The sequence below is a fragment of the Tamandua tetradactyla genome, chromosome 3 (genome assembly GCF_023851605.1).
Source record: "Tamandua tetradactyla isolate mTamTet1 chromosome 3, mTamTet1.pri, whole genome shotgun sequence".
NCBI lineage: Eukaryota > Metazoa > Chordata > Mammalia > Pilosa > Myrmecophagidae > Tamandua > Tamandua tetradactyla.
Window position 1 is genome coordinate 24,592,885 of NC_135329.1, and position 11,924 is coordinate 24,604,808.

At 40.6% G+C, this 11,924-nt stretch overlaps 1 long non-coding RNA gene across 2 annotated transcripts in view; it reads right to left on the reverse strand.

Annotated features, from left to right (window-relative positions):
- LOC143675993 (uncharacterized) overlaps positions 1-11,865 on the reverse strand; it is a 79,786-nt gene extending 67,921 nt beyond the window's left edge. For both annotated transcript variants that reach the window (XR_013171743.1, XR_013171745.1), the window contains exon 1: positions 11,788-11,865. This is a non-coding gene — a long non-coding RNA (uncharacterized LOC143675993). The remainder of the gene's footprint in view (positions 1-11,787) is intronic.
- Positions 11,866-11,924: the final 59 nt, after the last annotated feature.

The following is an 11,924-nucleotide window of genomic DNA, read 5'->3' on the forward strand; positions in this document are numbered from 1 at the left end:
TTTGCAGATGACATGATCCTATACTTTATAAGTCACCCCCCAAATCACAACAAAGCTATTGGAGCTAATAAACAAATTCAGCAAAGTGGCAGGGTACAAGATCAACATGCAAATGTTGGTAGTGTTTATACACACTAGTAATGAGCAAGCTGAGGAGGAAATTAAAAAAAAGAATTCCATTTACAATAGCAGCTAAAAGAATCAAATATCTAGGAATAAATTAACCAGGAATAAATTTAGCCAAGACTGTAAAGACTTGTACACAGAAAACTACAAAACATTGCTAAAAAAAAAAATCAAAGTTCTAAATAAATGGAAGGATATTCTGTGTTCATGGATCAGAAGAGTAAATATTATTAAGAGGTAAATCCTACCCAAAATGATTTACAGATTCAATGTAATCCCAATCCCAAATCCAATAGCCTACTTTACAGAAATGGCAAAGTGGATTATCAAAATTATTTGGAAGGGTACGAGGCCCCAAATAGCCTAAAATACATTGAAAAAGAACAAAGTCAGAGGATTCACACTTCCTGACTTTAAAGCATATTACAAAGCTACAGTGGTCAAAACAGTATGGTACTGGCACAAGGAATTTAATAACCAATGGAATTGAATTGAGCATTCAGAAATAGACCCTCACATCTATGGCTAACTGATTTTTTGGGGGTGGAGGTGGGTACATGGTTCAGTAATCGAACCTAGGTCTGCATGGAAGGCAGGCATTCTACCACTGAACCACCCATGCACTGACAATTGGTTATTTTATTTTATTTTATTTTACATGGGCAGGAACCGGCAATGGACCCGGGTCTCCAGCATGCAGGCGAGAACTCTGCCACTGATCCACCGTCGCCCACTCCCAATTGACTTTTGACAAGGCTGCCAAGTCCATGCAATTGAGAAAGAGTAATCTATCCAACAAATGGTGCTGAGAGAACTGGATATCCATATGTGAAAGATTGAAAGAGGATGCCATATCTCACACCATATAAAAAAGCCAACTCGAAATGGGTCAAAACCTAAATGTACAATCCAGCACTATAAAACTTCTAGAAGAAAATGTAAGGAAGCATCTTCAGGATATTGTGTTATGCAGTGGCATCTTAGACTTTACACCCAAAACATGAGCAATAAAAGAAAAAATAGATAAATGGTATTTCCTCAAAATAAAAAACTTGCACATCAAAAGACTTTGTTATGAAAATGAAAAGAAAAGAGAGAAAATATTTGGAAACTGCTTATCCGATAAGGGTTTAATATAAAATATACAAAAAAAAATCCTACAACTCAACAATAAAGTGACCAACAACCCAATTAAAAAATAGTCGATACTTGAACAGACATTTTTCCAAAAAAGAAATACAAATGGCTGAAAAGCACATGGAAAGGTGCTCAACAACACTAGTTATCAGGGGAATGTGAATGATAACCATAACGAGATATCATTTCACACCCACTAGAGTGACTACTATTAAAAAAACAGAAAATTACAAGTATTAGAGAGGATGCAAAGAAATAGGAACACTAGTTCATTGCTGGTGGGATTAAATGGTACAGCCATTGTAGAAGTTCCTCAGGAACCCAAGTAGAGAATCAGATGCGACCTGGCAATCCTCCTACATACCCAGACGAATTGAAAGCAGGGACTCAACAAGACATTTGCACATTGATGTTCATAGCAGAATCATTCACAATTGCCAAAAGATGGAGGCAATCCAAGTGTCCATCAACCCATGAATGTCTGGAAAAACAAAATGTGGTATATGCATATGATGGAATGTAATTCAGCTGTAAAGGGGAATGAAGGCTTGATGCATGCGACAACATAGATGAACCTTGAGGATATTACGCTGAGTGTAGTAATCCACACAAAATGACAAATATTGTTATGATCTCACTGATACGAACTAATTTTAATAGGCATACTCATGGAGTTAGAATCTAGAATGTAGGTTACCAGGAATAGATTGGTGGTAGAGAATGGGGAATGGATGCTCAATTTGAACAGAATTTCTATTTCGGTTGATTACAAACATTTGGAAAAAGATGATGGTGATTGTAGCACATTACTGTGAGTGTAATTAAAAGCACTGAATTATGTATGTGAATGTGGTTGAAAGGGGCAGTTTGGGGTTGTTTTTGTTACTAGAATTAAAGTTAAAAGATTAAACTTGGGAATGTAAAACTCAGGGAATCTTGTTGTGGATGGATGGACTGGGGTTAACAGTACAAGTATGAGAATGTCCTTTGATGTTAATAATATGTTGGTATATGGGAAAAATACACCAAATATAAACTATGAACTATAGTTACGGTATTGTTTCAATTTTCTTTCATCAGTTGTAAAAATGCAAAGGGTCAACAATAGTGGGGTATATGGGTACGGTGTAATTTCTACATGACTTTTCTGTAACCCTACAACTTCTCTAATTAAAAAATAATAACAATATTAATTTTAAAAACCATTATGCTAAGTGAAAGAAATCAGACACAAAGTACTACATATTGTATGGTTCCATTGATATGAAGTGTAAATATAAATAAATCTATAGAGACAGAAGTAGATTAGTGGTTCTGTAGGGCTGGGGAAGGATAGAGGGATTGAGCAGTGATTCCTGAGAGGTATGGGGTTTTTCTTTTCAGAGTAATGAAAATGTTCTAAAATTGATTGGGGTGGTGAGTGCACAACTCTGCGAATTTACTAAAACCCAATGATTGTATGCTTTGATGGATTGTATGGTGTGAAATATATCTCAAAACAACCACTTAAAAAGATTCTAGCTTTTCATCCCCTTTAGTATAGGACGGATTCTCCATTGTAGATTAAAGTCCAAACTCCTTAGCTTGGCATTTAAGGCTCTCACAGGCTGGTTCGGCCCACTCTTTTGTCTTTATTCCTATTGTGTGTCATCTGCTTTCCCAGACTGGTCCCTGCTGCCCATTGAACATACTTCATGTCCTTCCTGCTCTGAGTCCTTTCCTCCTTCTCAGCACTATCTGCATCCTACCCAATCTCAAGGTCGGCTCAGATTTCACCTTTTCTTTTTCTGACATCCTCTGATCTCCTGGGCCATTTTTGTCTGCACCATTCTCCTAAGATGTACTATGTTCTAGGGATGACATTAAAAATACTGGGCACCAGTTGATCCAAGCTGTTGGCAGCCATGGAGTTAGCACGGGGTTCTGAGGCCTCCTTTGGGGCCTGTGGGAGGGGCCAGAGTAATCAGGGCAGTAGGGGGCACTGAGGTGCGAGGACTTTTGGACAGATGCCATAGAACACCCAGAATCAAGGTGGGTGGTCGGTTTTAACAACTGTCACAGACTTAACAGTTACATCTAGATGAAGGTCATTTCTCCATATATTGTTTTACATTATTAACCTGCTGTGGTAGATTGAATTATTTACTCCAATAACACACATTCTTCATCTTAATTTGTGTCCCTCTGGGTGTGAATCCATTGTAAATATTATCTTTCAATATATTAAGGCTAGGCAGGGTGTGTTCTCATTTGTGAATAGGATCTTTGAAGGTCCTATTTAGACAGGGCCAGCTGAACCAGGATGGGCCTTAATCCATATTATTGGAGGCCTTATAAAAAGAACCCAGGAGTCACAGAAACCAGAAAGGAGGGAACATCACCATATGACAGGAGGCAGAGATAGAGAAGCCCTTAGGTTTGCTGGCAGCCAGCCCCAAAATGCTACAGACTCTGGGAGAAAGCAAGCCTTTCCTATATTTTGATTTTGGACTTCTCCTGGTCTCAAAACCGTAAGCCAATAAATTCCTATTGTTTAAGCCAATGTATTTTGTGGTGTTTGTCATAGTAGCATGGCAAACTGAGACTATTTTAATGTATATTTTGTACATAATCTAAGAGCTAAAAATTTATTTCATAAATCATCTAATCCAGAGGTTCTTATTCTAGAATTTGTACTATAGACCCAAAGGAAGTACATAGCTTTCACAAAATTTTCAAGGAGACACACAAAGCAGAAGATATTGAGAACCTCTTGTCTGTTCCAGTACTTCCATTTTACATTTGAAGAAACTATAGCCCAGTGAGGTTGAACATAATGCTCTGCATGCAATCGTTTCTAGGTGAATTCTTGCTGCCTGTGTTCCAAATAATCAAGTTCCCACAGATGACATATTGAAGGTATACTTAAGGTGTTCTGTGGCTGCATATTTGTATCCTTTTTTCCTGCAGGGGACCAGTGGCTTACCTGTTTGATGGAGGCTTTTGGTGCCAGGGGGCAGGTTGCTGGTGGAGGTAATAACTTTTTATCTAAAGGTATGCATGATGCTTACATTGAAGTAATGTGCAGACTAAATACATGGGAGATAAGCTCAGAAACCATGAGCAAGGAGTCTAAAGTGGGTTGTCAGACAAAGAAGAGGAGCTGAAAGAAGATGTAAATAGTTTATGAAGAGTTTAATATCAAATACTTTCTTTGTATCTATTCTATTTGTTGTTAATCTTTACAACAGTTCTGTGAGGTAGGAACTACCATCTCCCATTTTACAGCTGAACAGTTTGATGGCTTACCTAAATTATCCAGGTTCATACAATTAGGAGAACTAGGATTTGAACTGACATGGTCTGGCTCCAGCAGCTTCATTTCTAACTGGGACACCATGTTGCCTCTTAAGAGGTGGACTGTGGCTCTGGGGACTGAAAAGGCAAGGAAGAATGAATTTATGTGGGTGGTTTAAGTGGACTTGGGGTGGTGGAGGCTGGCAAAAACCTTGACTAAGTGCTGCTGCTTGTGATGTTGGCCAGGTTTAAAGGGCCAACAATGGAGAGGGTACAATCTTGAGTTTGAAAGCAACTTGCATGATATTTATGTATTCATCCATTTAGGCCCTGTTCTAGGAACATGCATCTACTTCATGGTGTTGGGGAATATTGCAGTTCTTTTGAAAGGAATAGAAACCAGACCTACCTTAGGGGAAATGGAGAATCTGACAGTTTATCCTAGGGCTACACCCTTCCCTTTCAGAGCCCTTCCTGCCTCATGATGTCTTTCTCCTTTCTCTCCTCCAGGGTCCAGTGTCCTCATGCTTACTTCTCCTCTGTAAAATTCTTCTCTCAGGAAAGGGAGGGAAGCCCTTTCAGACTGAGATGTACCTAACTGAGGGAGTATAAGACAGTAAAATTCTTGGATGTTATTTTCAGTACATTCTTTCCAACTCTTCATACTGAACTCTTCTGCCCCATCCGAGATCCACACAGTCAGCACTACAAAGCATATGGACAAGCTCTAGATGTCCCTACTTCATTGTCAACCCAAGTTGTGCTCCTCCCCTGGGATTGGTCTTCGCCTTGCCCTCTTCTATGTCTCTATTCCCATTGGATCTGACAACAACATATGCCTCTTCCCCGGCCCTCCCTGGCTGCTCTCCTTGTCCTCCCCAGCTGTGTCAGGATGAGACTGGTTAGGACGGCAGGCTGTGCTGGATTGACTTCACCTGGGCAGCCACTTTAAACTCCTGGGTTTGGCCTTCTCCACCGAAAAGACAAATTAACAAAATAAAGTGTCAATGGCTGAGAGATTCCAAACAGAGTCGAGAGGTTATCCTGGAGGTTATTCTCACGCATTAAACAGTTATCACCTTTTTAGTTAAGGCATAACAGACAGGCTAGAGGGAAATGCCTGAAAATGTAGAGCTGTGCTCCAGTAGCCATGTTTCCTGAAGATGATTGTATGATATAGCTTTTGCAATGTGACTGTGTGGTTGTGAAAACCTTGTGTCTGATGCTTCTTTTATCTACCTTATGGACAGATGAGTAAAACATATGGATTAAAAATAAATAATAAGGGAACAAATGTTAAAATAAATTTAGTAGATTGAAATGCTAGTGATCAATGAAAGGGAGGGGTAAGGGGTATGCTATGTATCAATTTTTTTCTGTTTATTTCTTTTTCTGAATTGATGCAACTGTTCTACGAAATGATCGTGATGATGAATATACAACTATGTGATAGAAAAAAGAATGTTCATATTGTATGTTGATTGGTTTCATTAATTAAAATAAAAAAAGTACAAAGTAAAACAAACAAACCAAGAAAACTCCTGGGTTTGGAAAGAGTTGGGGTGAGGATGACCGCTTCTGTGTCCTACTAGTCTCTGGATTCTCCATACTTTATTTCATTAAATCCTGAAGATAATCCTTTGGGGCAGGTAGTAGTGACCTCACTTTATAGACAAGGAAACTGAAGATTGAAGAGTTTAAAATAACTTGCTCAAGGTCACATGCCTGAATAGCGGCAGGTCTTGGACTTAACTCTCATGTGTCTCATTGCAAAGCTTATGGGTGATATTTCCCAGGCCCTCATACCGTGAATGCAGAACCCCAGTGTCTAGTCCAAGGTGGCAAGGATAGGTCCAGAAATGGAAAAAAGGCAAAGAAAAGGATTAGAAGTTGAGTGGACACTGACATGGAGCAAGCAGGGGGAAACAAACTACAACAACAAAGACAAAGGAAAGGACAGAACAGGAAAGGCTAAGATAATTATAATCAGTAAAGTTGGAATGCCTGAAGCCTTTTATTTCGGGGGTTTCAGTCCTGTGGTTTGTGAGAGGGATGGCTTGGGGCAGAGGCAAAGGAGAAGTGGCTACTCCCTGAGCCATGCTTCGGATCTGCACCTGTTCTGCTTATAGAGAACATATCACCTGATCCAGCCCTAGCTTCCAGGACACCCCCTTATCCTAGCCCAACTAGGACTCAGGGCTCACTTCAGCCTGTGCAGCAGGATCATACAAAATGGGAACCAAAGCTGTAAGTCAAATGACCAGAATTGGCAGCCAGGAATTTAGGCATTAGCAAGCTTGTTGGGAAGGAAGTGCTTTTTTCATTAAGGGTGGGGCCCGGCGGGGGTGCTTCTATTTTCCATAAGCTTGAGGCTGGCTTCATAGATTTATATAGGTGACATCAGCTCTGTGGATGCTCAGATTTTGGTTTTCTCACCTCCTCTACCATACCTTTCTAGGAAGAAGGATATGCCTCCCCTCCTCCCACAACACTGTAGATTCCCTGACGGAAACATGCAAATGGAGTCTGCAGATGGCTTGGAGGAGCCCCAGGGGTCTCAGTCTTGGCTCTCTGGGCTGGAAAGGGAGGATTCCAGTTCTGTCCTGAATGGTTTATTTCACTGTTAGGGATTAGGGCCCTGGGTCACGTTCCTTTCTGCTTCTGGGCTTTAGGAAGTATCTTGAGAACTGCAGGACTGAGAGAAAGGAAGCAGGTGGATACCACGTGGGCTGGAGGAAGCTCAGGGTCACCAACCCACCCTGGGGCCAGGAGGCAATTGCTCCCTTTGGAGAACAGTGTGTTAATCATCAGATGGCTGAGAAGTCAGGCGCAGAGAATGGAAAGTCAGAGTCAAGGCTCTTTAGGTTTGAGATGGAGAACCAATTTAGCACCGGTTAAAGTTGCTTTCGGTTCTCCTCCTTCCCAGTAAGATGTTGAAAAGAATTACACATTATATTGCACCAGGCAAATGGCAGCATACTTTACACTCTGGAGGTGTTTTCATAGAGCCACGGAAATTGACAGCTGGTAGAGACCATCTGGTCCAGTGTCTGTGCTTGCGCACCCCACAAATGCTTATTGTATCATAGTGGGTTTTACAGAGAAGGGAAATGACTTGCCCAAGTCTGCAGCATGTTGGGGGCTGAGGGCTGGTGTCCCACATTGGAGAGGCTCTGCTCCCCAGGGGATGATTTAATTTTGTGCTCCTGAGAACCTTGGTAATAAATATGACTTTAAAAATGAACTGAGTGGGGTGGTGCAATGGTGGCTCAGTGGCAGAATTCTCACCTGCCATGCCAGAAGCCTGGGTTCGGTTCCTGGAGCCTGCCCATGCGAAAACAAACAAAAAAACGGGAACTGATTGGAAGGACAAAGATAAACAAACCATGTTTCTCATGTTAATTACCTACTGACATGTTAATTTTAGAGATAAGTTCTTATACATTGTCTGTAGCATTACATGCATTAGAAAAGCATTTAAATTTCACTTTCAGCCTTCTCTGCCAATATATTTTTTTCATTTAATATCTCACAAATGTTAAATATTGTTATGGAGTCTTCATATTTATAGGGGGGACAATGTGATTTAATGGGAGAGAGAAAGGGGTCAGAAACTAGGCAGTACTGGGATTCAGGTCTTGGCTCCACTACTGATTAAATATGCCTGTCTGGTCACTTAATTTACTGGAACTTCTGTTTTCTTATGTGTGAGATGGGGAATAATATACACCTTAACGGGTCACTGTGAGGATTAAATGAGAATGCATGCTTAGCAAGGCAGCTAGCAGACAATATGTCCTCAATAAAACTTATTGAGAGTTGAATCTCATTCTGAGCACTGAATGTTAATTTTCTTCCACTTGTAAGATGTTCTATTTTCAGTGGAGAACCTTTTTTTTTAAAATAGCCATTGCTTTTAAATGTTCACTGTTCTTATATTGGCTCACATAAATGGAAACACACATCTGTATTTTAAATGAGCTCACCTGCTGTTTATAGCATCTCTAGGGGATGCAAAGAACTTTTACATTAGTTTTGTTTAGTTTTTTTATAAGCTCATTAATTTTCACAACATTCTTATGAGACAAGGATTAGACATATTGCTTGTGAATTAATGAAGGTACAGGGAGGTTTAGGCACTTGTCCAACATCAGAGAAAAATCAGTGACAGCCGGGAATAGGATTGCCATTTCCGGGCTCCAAGCTCAGGGCTGGCTGGCTACACACTGACGTAGGTGCCCAGTGTTTGTGTTTATGCATTTTCTCCCCCAGCTGAGTTATCTTAGCTCCTCTGTAGTAACACCCAGAGCATGAGGGGCATGCATGGGGCCTGTGTCAGATTTTAACCACTAACAATTCCTTTCTCTCCTTCCCCTGCAGACTCTGATTGGATGAGAAGGAAGGGAAAATCTGGAGCAGTGCTGATGAAGGTAAAATGGAGTTATTGAAATGTCCCAGAATCCTCTATTCCATCTTTTACATCCCTTTGTTCTCCACGATGGCCATGCTTCCCAGCCTTCCTGGAGCCATCCTCTTCTTCCTCTCATGCTCTGTTCCTAGAAAAGGAGCCCTAGATTCCTCTCTCTGTATTGACAGCTCTTTAAGCTTCATCTGTAATAGAAGCCATTAAGTTCAATTCCACATCCAAAAGCATTTCAGGCATTGATGAGGTGGTGGTGCTGGATATTTGGGGGACTGGCAATGACATTCCCACATTCCCAGGGTTCCTGAAATCATACTGAAAAGGTGGTAACATTTCAGCCTCTGGGTGAAGGGTGCTGTTGTCAGGCTCTGAATGCCTCACTGTTAGGATGGGCACAATTCTACTCCGCCTCCCCACCCCCTCATGGCAGAAGAGCTTTAGTCATCAAAGGCAGCCTCGGGATTGACTCCAGGATGACCACGTGACACCCTTGTTTCCATGCCTTGTTTCCCTGTTAGCTCTGGCCAGTCAAGCCCTGAATCGACCCATGGACTTTTCCTCTTAAATGTCTTCTGCAAAACTTTGTTTCTGCAAAGTTCTTTCTTACCTCACCTGCTAACAGGACTCTACTTCGGCTGCTTGAACTGCATTTTTTTAAAACACAAATATATTTTATTTGAAATAAAAATGCTTATACATTGGGTCACTTAGAAACACTCTTGTTTGACTGTATTACTGACCAAAAACAAAACTGAAGCACAATCACTCTTCTTTTTGAGACATATTTGGAAATAGGTAGGAAGACAATACTCGGTTTTTAAAAACTGACCTTCCTTTAAGGCCTGGTCATAAAAGTGTAAACAATGTAGATGAATCCATCATTACCAGCTATCATATCATATCTATGTCACCTGTGTACTCTGAGATCAAACACACATACCTGCCAATACACCTGGGAAGGGTTGCTATGAATTCTTGGCAGGCAGAACTAAAGAAGAGTAATTAGGAAAATGTTTTACATCCTAATTAGAATAAATCACTAGTATTCCCTTAAATAACTGGTTACAATAGAAAGATATCGACTGGAAGTTACCCTTCTCACTGTGGTTCATTTTTACTTTTTATTCATGATTTACACAGTTGTTTAATTTAATTGCTTATAGTACAATCCTGCCACAAAAGCATTAAAGCACGAGATACTTATTATTCCTTCAACATCTGTGTTTTTCAAGTTTTATATTTACTCTACTACATCCACAGTATGTCAGCAGTTCTTGAATGTTCAAACAAAAAAATGGGTAAAACTCTCTTCTAAAAATGCAGATTTATATAACTATAATGGTACTAAATGGGAAGGAGATAATTAATGAAGGAAGAAAATAAAAAGCAATCATGTTCATGTGCAGGGAATGTGGTTCAAGTCTTTGGATTTAAAAAACAACTTCCCTAGAGAAGCTGACTATAACAGAATTTACAGAAAACTTCCTTCGCTCCCCCCAAAAGAACCTGAAAGCCCTAATCCAAAATTTCGAAAACTACAGTTATGAGATGCCCTAAATGATGATCAAAGCAGTTGGAAGGAGAAGGATGAATCTTCCATTTAGCTATAGTGTAGGATAGACTCTTTGGCTGTGGGTGGATCAGTAAAAACCAATGAAGTTCCAGAAGGTTCTGAAGGAAAGTACTGAACATATCACCTATCTGTACTGGTAACAGGGCTTCACGCCTAGGAAATTTTTCTAAACAGTAAAATGACTCCTGGATAGAGCTCTCTCCCCAACATTAAATGTAGCAAAAAAAAAAAAAAAAGTAGAAATAGACAGTGGAACGGAAAATTACAAGGCAAAGAACACAAAAAAGTCAAGACAACGCTAGAGGTTCAACAGTTATTCCATGAGGCTAGAAAACTGGTTAACTTTAAAAGCCCTAGCAAAATATCAGTCTTGTTTATAAATCATCATATGACACTTGGAATATATCCTTTTTCCCTGACATGCTGAAGAATCCTACATTCAACCTTCTATGTATTCTGCATTTCTTCGACAATCTTGTAGTTGAGTATCTTGCTCCGGTCGATTTTGGTGCCTGCAACTGGAAGCTGCCGGCACAATGCGTTGAATGTGGTGCCGGACATTGTTTGATAGTTTTCACTAATTGCTGTCTGATACTCATTTTCTGCACGCTCTATGATTTTAATAAACTCCTTGGCAGTTTGGACTGCATTTGAAACAGATACTGAATCCTGTACATCTTTATGATTAACCAACTGAACACTGCCATCTTCATAATAGTGAACCTCAAACTTAAGCACTCCAACCACCAGTGGTGTGATGGTGGAACTTCCACTCTGATCTCCAACGACCATTCCAGAAGTTTTTAGGCTGAAACTGGTGGCTTTCAGTACATGTAATAACAGTCTGATGTGCGTCTATTGTTTTAGCATAAATAGTACAGAAGCCGTTGCAATGACAATATTTCACATAGGCCTTTAACGCACCATCACAGGATTCTCTCTAAGACTTCAGACCTTCATCTAGTTCCTCTGGTTGGGGTCACTTGCTTCTTTACATAAGTGATCAAATGTAAAGAAAATTTTGCTTCTTGGCTCTAAAAACCTGGTATTACCCAGGTTACCATGCTCTGTAACTAAGACCTGATCGTCATAGCCTTCTATCTTCACAGGTGTCAACTGATCCATGTTATTCTGGGCAAATGTATGTGCTGCCCCTTCCCTGAGAAGACTGTCATTATTAAGTAGTAGCCGGACATCATTCGATAAATTCGCCAGGGGGTGCCTGAGTGATAAATTTAGCAGCTATGCGTACCTTCTCCTCGTCCGACACCCAATCCTCAAGGGCCGCCATCTTGGGCTCCTCCGTCCCAACCCGTCCATCCGCGCGAGGCAGGCCGGGAAGGAAGCCGAGTGTTGGAATTACCGCGGGAACCCGCGAAGCACACCCCC